The sequence below is a fragment of the Thermobia domestica genome, chromosome 4 (genome assembly GCF_964235325.1).
Source record: "Thermobia domestica chromosome 4, izTheDome1.hap1.1, whole genome shotgun sequence".
Classification (NCBI taxonomy): Eukaryota; Metazoa; Arthropoda; class Insecta; order Zygentoma; family Lepismatidae; genus Thermobia; species Thermobia domestica.
Window position 1 is genome coordinate 212,368,431 of NC_137457.1, and position 16,038 is coordinate 212,384,468.

Here is a 16,038-nt window from a genome sequence, read left to right on the forward strand (position 1 = left end):
ATCATATGTTCAAAAGTGTCATGGTCTGACTCCAAAGACTTTCATTAGATCATGATAAAAATTTATTTAAAATTTACGAGCAAGTATACGCTTTGAAACTAAAAAGGAATAATTAAAATCGGTAGATCTATGTCGAAGTTACGCGTGAACATGCAGACAATGAAGTCAGTTAATTATGATATTAACACTGTCAGCCGCTGAAGAATTCCATGATCCAGTTCCAAAGACTAAGCAAGGTAGGCGCAGGTAAATACGCCATGTTAAGGGTATTGTATTTTTTATGGCCTTAATTTTCATGAAACACAAGGAACAAGACATGTGCGTTGCAGAGTAGCCTTTTCCGTATGTAGAAAAAACTGTGGCAATGATGCGATTAACTTCTATTTTGTACCCAAGGCAAAATAAAAAGTGTTACAAAGTGGCGCATTTACCAACATGTACAGGTAATTACGCCAAGTTTAGGATACTACTAGAAACCTGTAATAAATCTTGCAACTGCTTACATCATCTGTGTTTTACGAAATCCAATATTACTACAGAACATGGCTGAAGCAAAAATTACAATAACCAAAGTGCAAGATGAAGATAAAAAGATAAAATGTACAAACGATAATCTCCAAAGTTGAAATGAAGTTCCAAATTGAAAAGTTTTTGTCCATAAGAAGATAAACAAATAGTGTCACTGTACTATGACTTAAAAGAAAAAAAACTACAAATATATTACATGGAATATGTGGGACAAATGAAAACATCTTTTGTCTTCTGCAGTCAGTCCTGCACAATCCCTGGCGTATTTCGGTGCACCATGCTTGGAATTGATTTGTTAACCATGGAATCACAAATACTGAAATTATACTTACCAAACAGTGTTCCTACACGGACATGAAATAAGGCGACAGGGGATGTAAACAATTGGAAATGTTCTGAGTTAGCACGGTACTAATAACGGATTCTTACCTCTATTGAAATAACGTACTTCCACGGAACCATCCCAAAGCAAACAACACTGCACGGTGTGGTGGTCTCAGCGCTGTCTCCCGGAGTATTCGTCAAATCGGACTTGTCCAAGACCGTGGCACATATTCGAAGTGCATTTTAGCGGATTTCGTCGCAAGCGTCCCAGCACAGAACACTTGGCGTATTTAGCTGCACTGGCGTATATACCTGCAGTTACCTTACTAATTAAATTTATATAAAACCACCGCTAAAGCATACTCTTTAAACTAAGAAAAATATTAAAATCACTGCACCTATGTTGAAGTTATGCGGGACTATACATATATTAAAATCGGGTAATTATGCTACACTCTTTGAGGTGTTTCATGGCGTAGCTCCAAGACAATTACTACATCCTAATGGAATTTATGTGGGACCGTATACTTTTCCAAACGAAAGAAGAATCATCAAAATCAGTAGCCAGATTTTTTTGGAGAGGGGTCCAACAGTACAAGCCACTATGTCTATGTATATTGAATGGGTATTATTCTGCACCCGAAAAGACGGTAAGCAATTGCAAAATATTTCCACCTATATTTTCAGAAAGAAATGATTGTTTTTGTAAGACAAAGAGTACAGATGAAGTGTAAGATCAAATTTTCACGCTATATCAACCATTTCCCTGTTAAACAAGTATAGTTTTATTGACAAATGCATGTTGAGTTAAAAAGTTTAGGGGGGTCCGACCCGGTGACCTCTCGTGGGTTCATTCCTAACATCTATACGTAAACGGGTAGAATCGAGAATTTTTTTTAAGCCGTTTAAAAATAAAGTGATATTTATTTGTTAATAGTATGAGGTTATTGAGGCCTTAGTGGTAACATCTTGTGGTAGGAGAGAGAACCCAGGAGTTGACTAAATTAAATACTGTTCTTAAAGACAGGAATGCACACAAAATATGAAGAAAATCGAGCCGGTGACTGAAAGTGAAAAGATGATTGCAAAACTTGACTCAAATAGAACAAGAGGAGATACATTGAATAAATCATGTAATGGTAAATTTCAGTACTTCACATTAAAAGAAGTTCCGTTATATTCGAATGATGTAATGAAAAATCAACAATACCAAAAAATCTGACAAAATGTTTTAGGAATGTCTGTACATCATCTTGGCACAGCTTTAAACCATCACCGCGACAACATTCAACAGATAAGAGAGAAAAAATATTTAGTTGACAAACTAAACATAGGTTTTATTGGAAGATGTTCTTACTGCATTATACGGCGAACATATACACGCAAAAATGGGGTCATCTCGCGTCAGCTCACTCAAATCTCCAAACGAGAAAAAGTAAATAATTTTGCTGTGTGTAGAGTAAACATTGAAGTGAATCTTCCTCTCTTTTTTTTAAGTAATCATAAACCATATTCAGGTTTCCCCGCTTGCACTTTTTAAATCTATCAATGGGATACGATGAACGCCCACGAGAATAAAATGCAATTCGCAAGAGAAATGTTCAAAGAATGGCATCATTAAATAAAGCAATATGATAAGTTGCTAGCTTCTAATCAATCTTAATTTAAAAGTAATGATTTGATGTGTACATTTGTGTACTTATTTCATAAATCACTGACTCGAAAAATTCCAACCATTTTTGAATACAAAGTGAAATACGTAAATGGTATTTTCTTGCTTAATTTAAAACCCAATTCCATAATGGGGCCTATAGTTAGCAATTGAATAGCTGTTAATTAAAATCCACGTTGGCAATCACTTCCCTTTTAAACGTCGAAACGTGCTTCATGATTATTATTAATATTGCAATTACACGAAAGGGGAACAATGGCGCAGTGGTAAAGCGATCAAGTGCGAGAAGTCTTTGGCTCGATCGTAGTCCATATGAGCTTATGATGATAACTGCATATCCTTGTTTTTTCTAGGGGTTCTTCCTATTTCTACACATTCTCATTCCACCAAGTCTTTCATAATAATTTACTTTTCTTAATTATCCGTGTCCTTTAGCCTACAAAGCATAATCGTGGGGTGTAAAACTGATTTATTTAGTTATTTTTTATTTATACTATAGTCTGTACAAAAAATTAGGGAAAATGCATCAATTACATTTTAAATGTGTTAAAATGATATATTCAGTTGCATGACTGTTAGATTCCAAGTTTGTATCCAGTTATTGCTTTCTTATACAGTAAACTAGCTGAAAAATCCATTCTTCGCAAAGGAAGGTTTATGCAAAATATTTGAACCTAGTACCTTGAACCCTTTTAGAATACACTTTTAATCATAGTTACAAAATAAAATCCCAGCTTGAAGTAGGTACTAACCACTTTAAAAAATCATTTCAAACAGTTGAACCGTTTTCCTTTGACGCAATCACAAATTTCAAGCAACATCAATTTCAATGTGAAGAAATAAATAAAGGAAACGGGAATTTTCAAAAACGGAGAGAGGCGTTTCTTTTCATTTTTAATGAAGAATTCATATACAGAGTTTTATCTTTCTAACTTGACAGGCCTGTGAGATACTACATTTTGGCTGAAGTTTTGAACCCCCTCTAACCCCTCTTTAATAAAACTAACATAATAGAAATCTAGCTCACGGCTCAAGTAGGTACTAACTACGTCCCAAAATTCATTTGAAATTGTTGGATTGTTTTCCCGACGCGATCGCAAACAATAGACATTACTTTCAATGTGAAGAAAGAAATTATTGAAAATGATTCTTTCCCAATTAAACACAAAATTTTCAAAACAATGTGAGATAAGTGTACTTTTATTTTAAATCAGAAGTTTATATACCGGGTTTCATAAACTCGAGGGATTAGTGACATATTGTGTTTTCTACACAAAGTTTGAACCGTCACTACCCTACCCCCTCCCCTTAGAATACACCCTTGAGTCAAAATAACATGATAAGAATCTAGGTCAAGGTAGATATTAACTATGTTCAAAATATCATTGGAAACTGTGCAATCACTTTCCCGTGGTGCGATAACAATCAATCAGTAACATTGGTTCTAATGTGATTTAAGAAATTATAGAAAATGTCCCCATTTCCGCCCTTGAAATGGAAATTTTCAAAACCATTGTAAACGTTTCTACTTATTTTTAATGAGGAGTTTATACCCGAAGTGTCATCTTCTTGACTTGACAGGATCGTAAGATGCTAAATTTTTCACATAAATTTGGATCCCTTTGGGATACGCATTTTAACTGAAGTAACATGACAAAAATTCAGTTCAAGGTACGTGATAACTATACATAAAGATGCATTTCAAATAGTTTAGCCGTTTCCCCGTGTCGACACTACAGTGTTTCATATATAATATTAATATATGTCTACAAATTTCGGTTGAAATTGTTTCAGGCGTTCCAGAGTTATGCTAAAATATACCTAGGTACATCCATATACAAACATGCAAATATACACATACATAGATGTATGAGCAATGACTTCGGCGTTGCACCTGTAAGCTCCCAATCCAGCTGACATGTCCGTTTTTGCCTAAACTTGGGTTTAAAGTCATCGACCTAACAATTTAGCGACCCCGAAAACTAAGAATATGACAATAATCGAGGTCATTTGAGACATTTTATTTTTCATCTTCTCATCCGCATGCCGATATGGGCTGAACTTGCCCTTGATGCTATCTGGAGTGTAACTATTCATCTCAATGACACCCAAAACTATGGATTCGTCATTAATATAAGTTATTTTCGATTATTTTTATATTTCTCCCTTCTCACCTCTTAAGGATGCTAATGGGGGCTAAATGTGGACTCAAATGGCATCCAGACTATCACTGTTCATATCATGACCACGAAAAACCATGGATTCGATACTACCTAGGTAATATAAATCATTTTTTATTATTCTTAAACGTTCCTTACTTCCTACGTCCTCCTAGGAGCGCTAGGGGGTCTTACCCCACTGGAGACTGAACTTGGACTTAAAGGGCATTGGAACATCAACAATTAAATAAGGAACTAAGAAAACTATGGATCTGACACTAACATCGGTCGTTTTCAATTATTATTACATATCACCATTCTCTCCCCAAGGGATGCTAATAAACGTCCTTGGGAACTTGGACTTAACCCACAAACGCTCCTTGTGCCACCAGTGACCCACTTTATTTTTTCACTACGTTACATGGGCTATATCATTCAGTTAGCCAAACCCCCGTTGTTCCACTTCAGGCACACTACCCGTTCTCTTGTTGTACGAATTTCGTTCAGTTTTCTTCTCAGGTTTTCGATGTAACACGGTATTGTTCAAGGCAGTTGCTAACGAATAAAACTGGTCTTGGGCGTTTGTGGGTTAAATGGCATCGAGGTTACCACTATTCGTCTCGGCGATCCCGAAAACTATGGATTCGACACTAATATCGGTTGTTTTCGATCATTTTTATGTGTCTCCTCACTTCCCCTTCCCTTAGGTGTGCCAGGGAGTCTGTAAATCATTGAATGTATTTAGTTCTAAAGAAGCTATGTGCCATTTTTCTGTAAATACACTCTTTATTGGATTATGGGTCTATGTGCCAGCGAGAATCCAGACCTACAGAATCAAAACGCCAATCCATTTTCTTGTAGTCCATAGGAAGGATCAAAGTTGGCGTTTGCTGTGTCATCATATGAGGAATATATCTTTCGTTTATATCCGAAATTTTTACATTTGGCACTTAAGTGGTTTTGAATAAATAATGTATGTATAGTTGGCATGATAGATTTTACTTAAAGTTTATATAAAATTATGTAGAAAGTCTCCTTAATTGATTCTCAAATTTATTAATTTTGTTTCATTTTTCTCTCAACTTTTTTCACCTCTTTCTCTCTCTTTCAGATGCCGCTGCATTATAGCACGAGCAAAATGCCTTTTTTGATTAAGTTTGTGGTTTAGGTTTATAGAAATAAATTTCATTTTACGGAAGTTTCTCCAAGATGCAACACCGAAGGATGGCAATGACCGCCAGTATAAATTCCAAAATAAATTAACTCAGTTTAACTATGTAGACAACAGACAAAAGGAAAGGTTAATGTTTTGTTCCACACTGGAGAACCGCTGCGTAGTAATCACGATAATAATCTTTTTTTAAATAACTTACTCTTAGAGAGGGTGTTTTACTGCAATCTGTAACGCCATTGAAAGTTATGCATGCAGCTATAGAGAACATGCACTTCTTATACTGTTGCCTGGAAAAGAAGACAGAAACATCTTCCTGCGATACCAATGTCATCGTCATTGTTGTTTGCAAGGATATGGTGACGACGACGTTAATAACAAGTGAGTATATAAACATACGCATTCTTCTTCAGAGACAATAAATAAAATGCTATATGACAATTAAGAGATCAAATTTTCGTGTTTCTATACCAAAAATCATAAAAATTTCCTTTATCTACTCGGCAACTCACATCATTTAGGAATCTCAAAAGAAGGGAAGAAATTGTAACACCATTGATTACAGCAGATTTAGGGAACTATTTGTTTTTTAAAAATAGCTTGGGACACCATCTTTCCTAATTCAAAGTATACAAAAGCCTATAATACCAAATAGCCATGAAATCTCTGACCTGTAACCATTTGCAGATGAAAGTAAAGTAAAGCTTATCATAATTTTTATTTGTATTATGCCTTTTCTTTGTCGCTCAATATTGTAATAACCAAACAATCTTAATATCCATTGTGAAAATGTATTGTAAGGAATGAGTGCACATACGTAATTACTCTGCGGTTCAAGCAACTCGTCTTATCTAATGACTTCTTCCGCAAATCGTGGAAATGCAAGGGAGCAGAACCATCATGTGACCATCATACAAGATGTTTGTCTTTGATATATTCAGTGTTGGCAACAGCCCGTGGAAGGAAAATCCGACAGCGGAACTGTTCGTACGTTTTACCATGTGGAGGGGTTACTAAGCATCGAATATTGAATAGTGTTGTTGCTGAGAAGTGCTAATAATAGCAATTATTTATTACAGATCTAAAATTTCATTTTTTATTTATTTATTTTTACTTTCGAGCGATTGTAACGGGTAAATATTCTCGTCCACTAATTTGAAGGATATTTTTCAGTTCAACATGCGAGTCTCAGGATGCTAATGAAATAAAATCTTTCAGTTTAACGTCCCACGAATATGACCTTTAGGCTAAGTCAGACGATGATTTAGACAAGTGAATTATGATGAAATAATTGATGGAATGAGAAAATGGGAGGAAACGGGAGTATCCGAGAAATCCCACGGACGATGTTGTTTACCACACACTTACTTTGCCGGGGATCGAATTAGGGATCCCACGTACCAGAGGTAAGCGCTCTTCAACTGAGCCACCGTGCCGCCCCCTTAGCACAATGGAGACTGCTGTACTTTCACGTAGTTTCACGGGACACTTGACCGCTCGGTTGACACGGATCTAGCGTCTGAGGAACAGATTCTATCTTTGATCTTAATTCCCTATTGCAAGCAGTACTACTTCGAGTAGGAATATTGAGTTAGCATAGTTTGGACATCTACCTTAGACATTCAAACTATGCGAACAAGTGTACACTGTAAAACGAAACTTACTTGTTTATTTTTGTGAAAAATCTACACATTTATAAAAATAAAACTACCTCAAAATTTACCAATGATAGCGAAACAGATACTGTATATTAGTTTACTATCTTCATACACTCTTCTTTTTGTGTGAACTTCTCTGAAATTACTGGTGAATTCTTGAACTGAACCAACGGTAGTACGACCATCCATCATTATCTTGGAATGTAATATTTGAAGTCGTTAAAAGGCAGTCAGGTGTGGCTGATGAACTCTTCATGCTGTGATTATACGTATATAAGTTTAATATAACATGTAAATACTAGTGACAGCAAGCTCAATTAAGTGGAAAGACTAAATGTAATCTTTACATTACACAGACCGAGAAGGAAGTTTCAAGTGGCAGTAAGTAATTAATATTCTTTGCAACTTTGAAATTGGTTAACGGTCTGCCTGTGTGATTGGCTGCCACGTAAATGGAAAGAATACTCGGAAAACATTTTACGTGAATTTCGAGATTACATTTTGCTGGGTATTTATTAAGACTTCAGGTGGAACATACCTACTTCTGGTGCCCAGGAATGCAGGTAACCTGCATATACAGTGGCGTATGCAAGGGAGGAGTTTCAGATTTAACCCCCTGAGAAGATATATAAAAAAAACACATTTACTTTATCAAGATGAGAACTTAAAACCCCTACCCTCGTGGCGAAATTCTGCACACCCAACTGTATATGTGCATTGTGATACAGTTAACAGCGTTGTTCTTTTATAGATAACTTTGGAACGTATTTCAAGTCAGTGGCGATGTTACAGACGTGGCAAGGGGAGCGGACGCTCCTCGGTGGCATCGTCCACCTCATTCCCCAAACATGGTTCACTGTAGTGTTGGTAAGTAATTATATATATAATTTTCGGTATAAAAAAATAACTGCCACCCAAAAATGTCTCAGTCCCTCCACTTGCTCCTTCCCAAATTAAAGCTGGCGTCGTTACTGTTCAAAGCACAAAAAATTGATATATACATCAAATCAATATCGGCTCATGAGGGAAGTCACAACTAAGGGAAGAGAACTTACGTAGCGTCGTAATTCTCGTATACAGGAAATAGCAGAAGTCCCTGTTCTTTACAGAAGGAGAATATAGTGTAATCTAGTGACTACCAATCGATTGCAATACACTGCTATTACACAGTCCCTAGGGTATGACGCGAAAATTTTAGATTTAAATATCATGAAGCATTTAATAATAGTTAAAATCAATTTTGAGATAGCCTATACCAGTCAATTCTTCCACCACTAGCAACAATGCTCAGCACTACAGATAATGAGTACTTTATGGAAACTTATAAGAATTATTGTCAATAAAATATCAAACAATTGTGTTGCGATGTCGTAGGGGTTCAGTTAAATGTGTCGTCTGTCATAAAAGGTTTAAGGAATATTACATTGATTATTCATGCACACTTCGTGGATTATCGGCAAAGTTAAGTGCGGCCCCGCAGCGCAAGCTCTACTCGCCCTTCACTCCTTTCTATGTAAACACCAAGAAATGCAGAAACACAGGTTTAATAATTTTAAATTAAAATTCTGTAAACCAAATTTCACTTCTTTAAATCCAAGGAATTCCGAATTTAAATAAGAAGTATCAATACTAATTTTTATTCTGTCTAAACCTAAGGAACTCCGAGATATGGGCACCTTAGTAAACTAGTTTATTTCTTTTGTTACCTTGTAGAAAGGAAATAAAAGAAAGATAAAAGGAAAAAAGAAATAACAAAAAGAAAAATGGTAATACACTTGTTTAATTAACTCTACATAGGGGCCTACCAAATTTCATACTCTACACTTTACCACCACAAAATACGTTGATTCCGAAATATCAACATGAACAAACAAACAAACAAACAAAAAAAGTAATCTTAACTCCCATTTCACCCCTTCTAAATCGCGAATCGTGTCCACATCAGAATTCCTCAAGCTTAGACACAAAAAATTTAGATTTTCTAACTTACATTTTAACCAATTAAATACGTGTTTAAGAGGTTTTTCGTATCTAACTTAGATGAGTGAGTGGAAACCCACCAAAATTTTTCTCCTTGTAAGTCAACTATATATATGAAAGACGCTGAGCTTTTCGCCATGATACTAGATTGGATGGATTGGATTGGAGTTTATCGTCTCTTTCAGAAGCGAGGCGATATGAGATGTGAACTTACAGCTTAACGTGGGATCCGAACAACATGAGCTCCCACCGTACGCTATTCACATAACCACAAAGGAGTTCATGTCTTATGATATTAGAAAGAAGATAGAACATAGTATGGTTAATGAGACATAGCCCAAAATTATGTTTATCTCTTAAAATTTATTTTTCTTTAAATATAACACTGTCCAAGGATGAAACATAAGCCAATAGATGACACAAACTAAAAATAATGAGATGCTCGAGAGTAAATTCTCATGCGCAGGTTTCAAGAAAAATAAACAAAAACGTATTTTGTGGCGGTAAAAAGTACGTCGTTCATTGCCAATTACTTTTATTTTGCTGGTACACATTCTTTATTTATATAATGCATGTGTGTAAAAAAAAAAAAAAAATACACTCTTAAACTGGAGCTTGTATCTATTGTTGTTTATCTCCTACCAACGGTGACTCATATACTGTTATTGACATGCATACTCCTAAGAATAACACACATACACACGTAACACGTCGGCTTAAAGAATATCTTTTTAATGAAGGTCTTCAGTAAACAAAACAAAAAAAAAAAGTTACACACGAAACTATTCCTTGCGTTAATACCATGCAATCGTTCGTTTTTCTTTTTTTTCTCTTTCTATTTCTTATTTTCTTTTCTATTCCCTTCTAATACATGTGTATGAACGTATATATTATACACAATCACTTAAGTATGTGCATCATTTTATCTATACATAATCAATCAAAGGAATGTATTTTATATGTTATATATAATCAAGATTGATTTCTTTGTTTCTCTCTCCTTATATAGTTTAACATGTCTTCAGCATTGCCGCTTGTTTATGTTAGTGTTTGTTTTATATGTAATGAGTTTCATTTTCACTTTTCATGTTTTATTTTCTGTATTGTTCTGTATGTCTGCAACTCTTTAACGTGACTAAGTGTACATCCTTTTTATTCTCGTTGTAAAAAAAAAAAAGGAAAAAACTATTATGAGATCCGACTGTGAAAGAAAATGTAAATGGTTGAGTGAAAGAAAAGGTTATGCCTTAACTCCGCCATTTTAAGTAAGAAATAAATAATAATAATAAATAATAATAATAAATAATAATAATAAATAATAATAATAATAATAATAATAATAAATAATAACAATAACATACATACGAACTTCCTGTAAATTATATGAGAATTTTCAACAATTTACATGACCTTCTAAAGTAAAATAAAACATATTTTGTTTAAGTCGCATCTTCACAGTTTTAGTTAGAAAAAAAGTTATTATTCTGTAAATGAATTCTATGAAGATAATATGTAATTTTGTTTCTGTGTTTACATACGTTGTGAGAGCATATATGTATATATAGTCCTAATTACTAAGGTTTATTAAGGGGGAAGTCTACTAAATATTTTTCAAAAGCTAACAATTTTTCTTTTGTCCGTTTTTCGTGAGTGAAAAGACATAATGAAATGTAACTTACCACAATAATAGATAATGTCATTCTACATCCGAAAATATGAATCAAAAGAATTTTCAATGTCATCACCCATAGAAATTACAGTGTGGCCAGAATATGAATTACCCAAAAATCTAGGTTAAGGCAGCAACTAGAAAAATGAACTTAACGGTAATTGATGTCTTATCATGTTGTCTTTCTTCCTTGTTAACTACTTTTTAAATAATATTGGTATTTGTTTTGTAATAAACACTACAAAAATTAAATAATTTCGTAATAAACAGTATAAAATAAATACAAATATTATTTAAAAAGTACTTAATCAGGAACCAAGACAGCATGCTAAGTCATTATTTCCCGTTGAGTTCATTTTCTAGCCACTGCTTTAACCTAGATTTATGGGTAAATCATATTTTGGCCACACTGTAATTTCTATGGATGGCAACACTGAAAATACTTTTGATTCGTAGTTTTAAGTGTAGAATTACATTATCTATTATTGTGGTAAGTTACATTTCATTATCTCTGTTTGCTTACGAGAAACGGGCAAAAGAAAAATGGTTAGCTTTTCTATCATTTTTAGTAGTCTGCCCCCTTAAACTATTTTTGTAGTTTCAAAAATTCTGTTGCATTCAAAATATTAAAATAGAATAATAACATAGAATAAAAATAAATTAAAAATAATGATGAGAATAATTTTTTATCTTGTTTTTAAATGTGAAAATACAGAATTAAAATAGAATTACAAAACTGAAAAACAAATTAATGGAACAGTCCTGATCTCGTGTTCACAAATTGTCCATAATGACAAAGCGTTTCATCTTGTTTTATAGTCTCAGTTTTTCACCACCATTTAAAAGTGAGAAAGATTCGTACAGAATGGGTACCATCAGTGGCTAGGTGATGGAGCACTTAACTCTGGTGCGAGAGTAAAATTTTAAGTTAATATGCTATTTACCTGGTATTTATCATCTTTATGACATAATGATATCATGTTAAACTAAAAGTCAATTTCATTTTATCTTTTGGCTATCTTGTAAACGTGAAACATAGGACAAATTTGTTTCAGTGATGCTGAAAACTAATTAAGGAAAATTCTTAAAGCTAAGAGTGTTTCTCATAGAAGTGTTATTGCCGAGAAGTGGCATGAATAGTCAAGAAATGTCTTCAAGGGGTAAGTGAGGGTAAGAAATTTTCTGGGTACGTCGACGCCGAGTTATTTTTGCACCCATATATAGTCAGGACTTACAAAGGAAGCCAATTCAACACAAGTTTTAATAATAATAATAATAATAATAAAATGTATTTTGTTAGTGGTAAGCGGTTTAGTAGGCATTTGTATTCCTTTTTTCAATTAGTGTGTCGCCTTTTTCAATTAGTTTTTGTACTTACACTCTAAGAATTCTAAGTACGCACACCTTAACACTTTGAGCGCCACCATAACTTTTGACCGTTCTCTCCTGTGCGCCACGGGCAACAATATGCCACTAATACTTTGTTTTCACCTTTGTTTTAACTTGTGATGGGCACAAAACCGGTTTTTCGGTTTTTAGAAAAAACGGTTCGGTTTTCACCGAAACCGGTATCGGTTTTCTCCAAAACCGGTTCGGTTTTTCACCGGATCCGTTTCGGTTTTCTGCAAAACCGGTTCCGATTTTGTCCAAAAAATTTTCTATTTCTGCCCAGAATAGTCTTGCGTTGTTCTCCGGAAACCGAATCCGTTTCCACAGAATGTTTTCTAAAAGTTTTCACCGAAACCAGTTTCGGTGAAAACCTAAACCTGAACCGGTTTTTGGAGAAAACCGAAACCGGTTTCGGTAAAAAAAACGAACTGGTTTTGGAAAAACGGAAACCGGTCGAACCGGTTTTTGAATAAATCGAAACCGGTTTCGGTGAAAAACCGAACGTTTGGGAGAAATGTCGGTTTTTAGGGTATCGGTTTTTCTAGAAAGCGGTTTTGCCCATCCCTAGTTTTAACCCCATAAATGTATAATTTTCTTTGTGTATGGTTTTTCATACACGCGGCGTGGTTGTTAAATTTTGACCTACACCATATGTACGTAATAGCATACACACCTATAGAGCGAACGTAAAAAAGTGCAATATATATTTGTGTGTATGGAAAACCATACACGAGGCACTGCATGAAGGAGCCGTGTGTATGGAAATCCATACACATGGCAGGCAACGTGTTAATTACCCTAAGAACTCTCGTTGAAGTTATGAATATTTTAATTATTTTAAATAATTTCAATGTTGCATACGTAAAAGGCGAGATAGGAATAATGAGACTACGTACTTTCAATGTCCGATACGACATCATAAGCATGTGTAATTAGGTAATTACACGTCTTAAGGACAGTAATTGTTCCTAAAGTACCGGTAAAAGCCGTAATCTTTCGTGATAAATACAGTTCAATTGTAATTGGACCTTTCTACTTCAATTAAATCATTCATTACTTCAACGAGAGTACTTAGGGAGTATATACTTAAAATGAAAGCACACACACTAATTGAAAAAGGCGACACACTAATTGAAAAGAGAATACAAATGCAGACTATATTATTGTGATAGACAGTTATGCAGAAAATTCTCTTAAGGAATACTAAAACAGTCCCTTAAAGTCTTCGGCTCGACTGCAATTTGCTTCCACTCTAGTGACATCACTTATTGTAAGGTAGGAAGCAGCGCAGCTAGTGACAACTATTAGCCTAACTATCAACTATTAGAAGCGTGAGACGTCTTAGTTTTATATTATTAATTGTTTAAATTTTGTATTATTTTGAAAACAACTTGAAAAAGAAGGTAAGGGGATTCATTAGTTTCCTGTCGAATTGTTTCCCTGTTCACTTTTTCCTATTTTCCATGTAAATATTTTGCATATTCTAAATAATCGCTTGTAATGTTAAAATAAGGCTTAACAAAATTTGTTGTCTTTCTTCTTCCCATTTCGCTATAAACTTATTGAGAATAGACTCAGTTTCGATTTCCGGCGGAAGCTCAAGATGGTTCAGATCCTACGTTAAGCACTATGTCCACGTCTCCACGTTTCATATAGCCTCACCATCGAAAGATACGCTAAACTCAAATCAAATTTAAAAATCAACTTTAAGAGAATCATTATTTTTATCAGGGAAATTTGATTTATGATGCAATAAAGGTATTATGCTGAAATCTGAACAGTGCTTTCTAAAGTAGAAGTAGCTTGATGTAGAAAAGAGTGACGTGTAACAGTAAAAAGACCCTTCAGTAATATACTGAAATTTGTAAACTAATTAGAGTACCGTCAATCCACTCAAAATTGTTCCTTGTTTACTTTGCAACCCCCAAGCCCCAAGCCCATTTATCGCATTTAAGCAAAATGAAAAAGATGTTAATTTTGAACTTAATTGACCAAGCCTCGTATATGAAAGAAAAGTCCCGAAGCCTTCCCTCATGGCTAGGGACCATGATCACGTGACATTTGTATGTTTGGTGACTGTTTCTTTGTGTCTGATTTTCGGAATTCTCACCTTTCGCCCATGCACTGTTATAGCTAAGAGTTGGTTGGACAAGCATGATTATTTGCGCGCTTGGGTTGCTGGAAGTTGGACCCTTGAACAGTCCGTACTCTTAGCAAGTGCTTTATTTTTTTAAGAGTGTATCAAGCGGGCTCCCCTTGTTCGGGTCGAGCATTAAAAGTTGAAATATTGTCCTAACTTCAGCAGTGAAGTAATTAACAGAACATTATAGGAAGTGTGCTAGTTGATATTTGTTGGTCAATACTCATTTGCATTCGCAGTTTTGAGTGATAAAATTCGACTTAATACCTTCACAAGCTGGCTCCAGATTGTTGAACGGGAAGGTGTAATTGTGACAGTTTGGACGACCGTCAATTAATGCTATGGGATCGTTCAACCTGGGACATTTGAGATTATTATGATCGCAACGACCATGAAGGAGTTGACCGGTCGAAGATCATTGTGAGTAAATTATAATTTAATTTATTAACTACGCCACACATTACTCTATAAATAAATTAAAACGGCCGTACATATATGAAGTAGAACGTTTGTTTGTTTACTTGTAATACTTTGATGTTATTTCTAATGTAATGTAAATTGTATTAAATGTTATTATATTCTCTACACATTTTAGTTAGGTTTTGTGATTTGCTCTTAAAGTTAATTTTGACTTATCGTTATTTGTGCCTATTTTAGTTGCATGTACATATTTTCATTTTTTACGGTACTTATATTTTTGTCTGCCGTACCCCAGCTTCGGATATGACAAGAATGTAGGTATTGGAAGATCCGTGCTTCGCCGTGGCATAGCTGGGATAGATACGGTACGCGAGAAAGAGCGACACACAGAGAGAGAGAGAGGCGTAAATTACGTAGAGAGGGAGAAAATAAACGTAAGTGTTGTGGTCATGTTCACAAAATTCTAACCACGACGAAGACCACGGTTTTAAATTTGTCGGTACCCAAAAGGAAATACCCTGTAGGTAAATGCTTATTCACATGTTGTGCATAGCCCCTCCCGAAACAAAATCCTAAATACGCCACTGAGTGTAGCAAAAAACAATGATTTGGTTATGCATTTTTGAAAACTTACAAATCTCCTCGAAACGCGTATAGCAAACACTTTACATTCTAAGAAAATAATAGTAAATAATAAATTTTTGATTGTCAGCGGAGTGATCGCCCCCTTGACTCCTTTATGAAAGCTCACGGACAACAGCACAACTAGCATTTGTCCATGCGCTATGTTTACAAAAAGAATAAAATAATTGACACTTAGTTGTCGATAATAACACTTTCCGTTACTCGATTACTTGAATTGAATAAGCTTTTTTCCTTCGTGTGTAACACGTACACTTTCTTTGGCATTTATTTGTCAGAGAGTTCA

At 34.7% G+C, this 16,038-nt stretch overlaps 1 protein-coding gene across 2 annotated transcripts in view; it reads right to left on the bottom strand.

The window, feature by feature from the left end:
• LOC145683852 (uncharacterized) overlaps positions 1–16,038 on the bottom strand; it is a 534,245-nt gene that overhangs the window by 208,667 nt on the left and 309,540 nt on the right. The gene's annotated exons all lie outside the window — the stretch shown is intronic.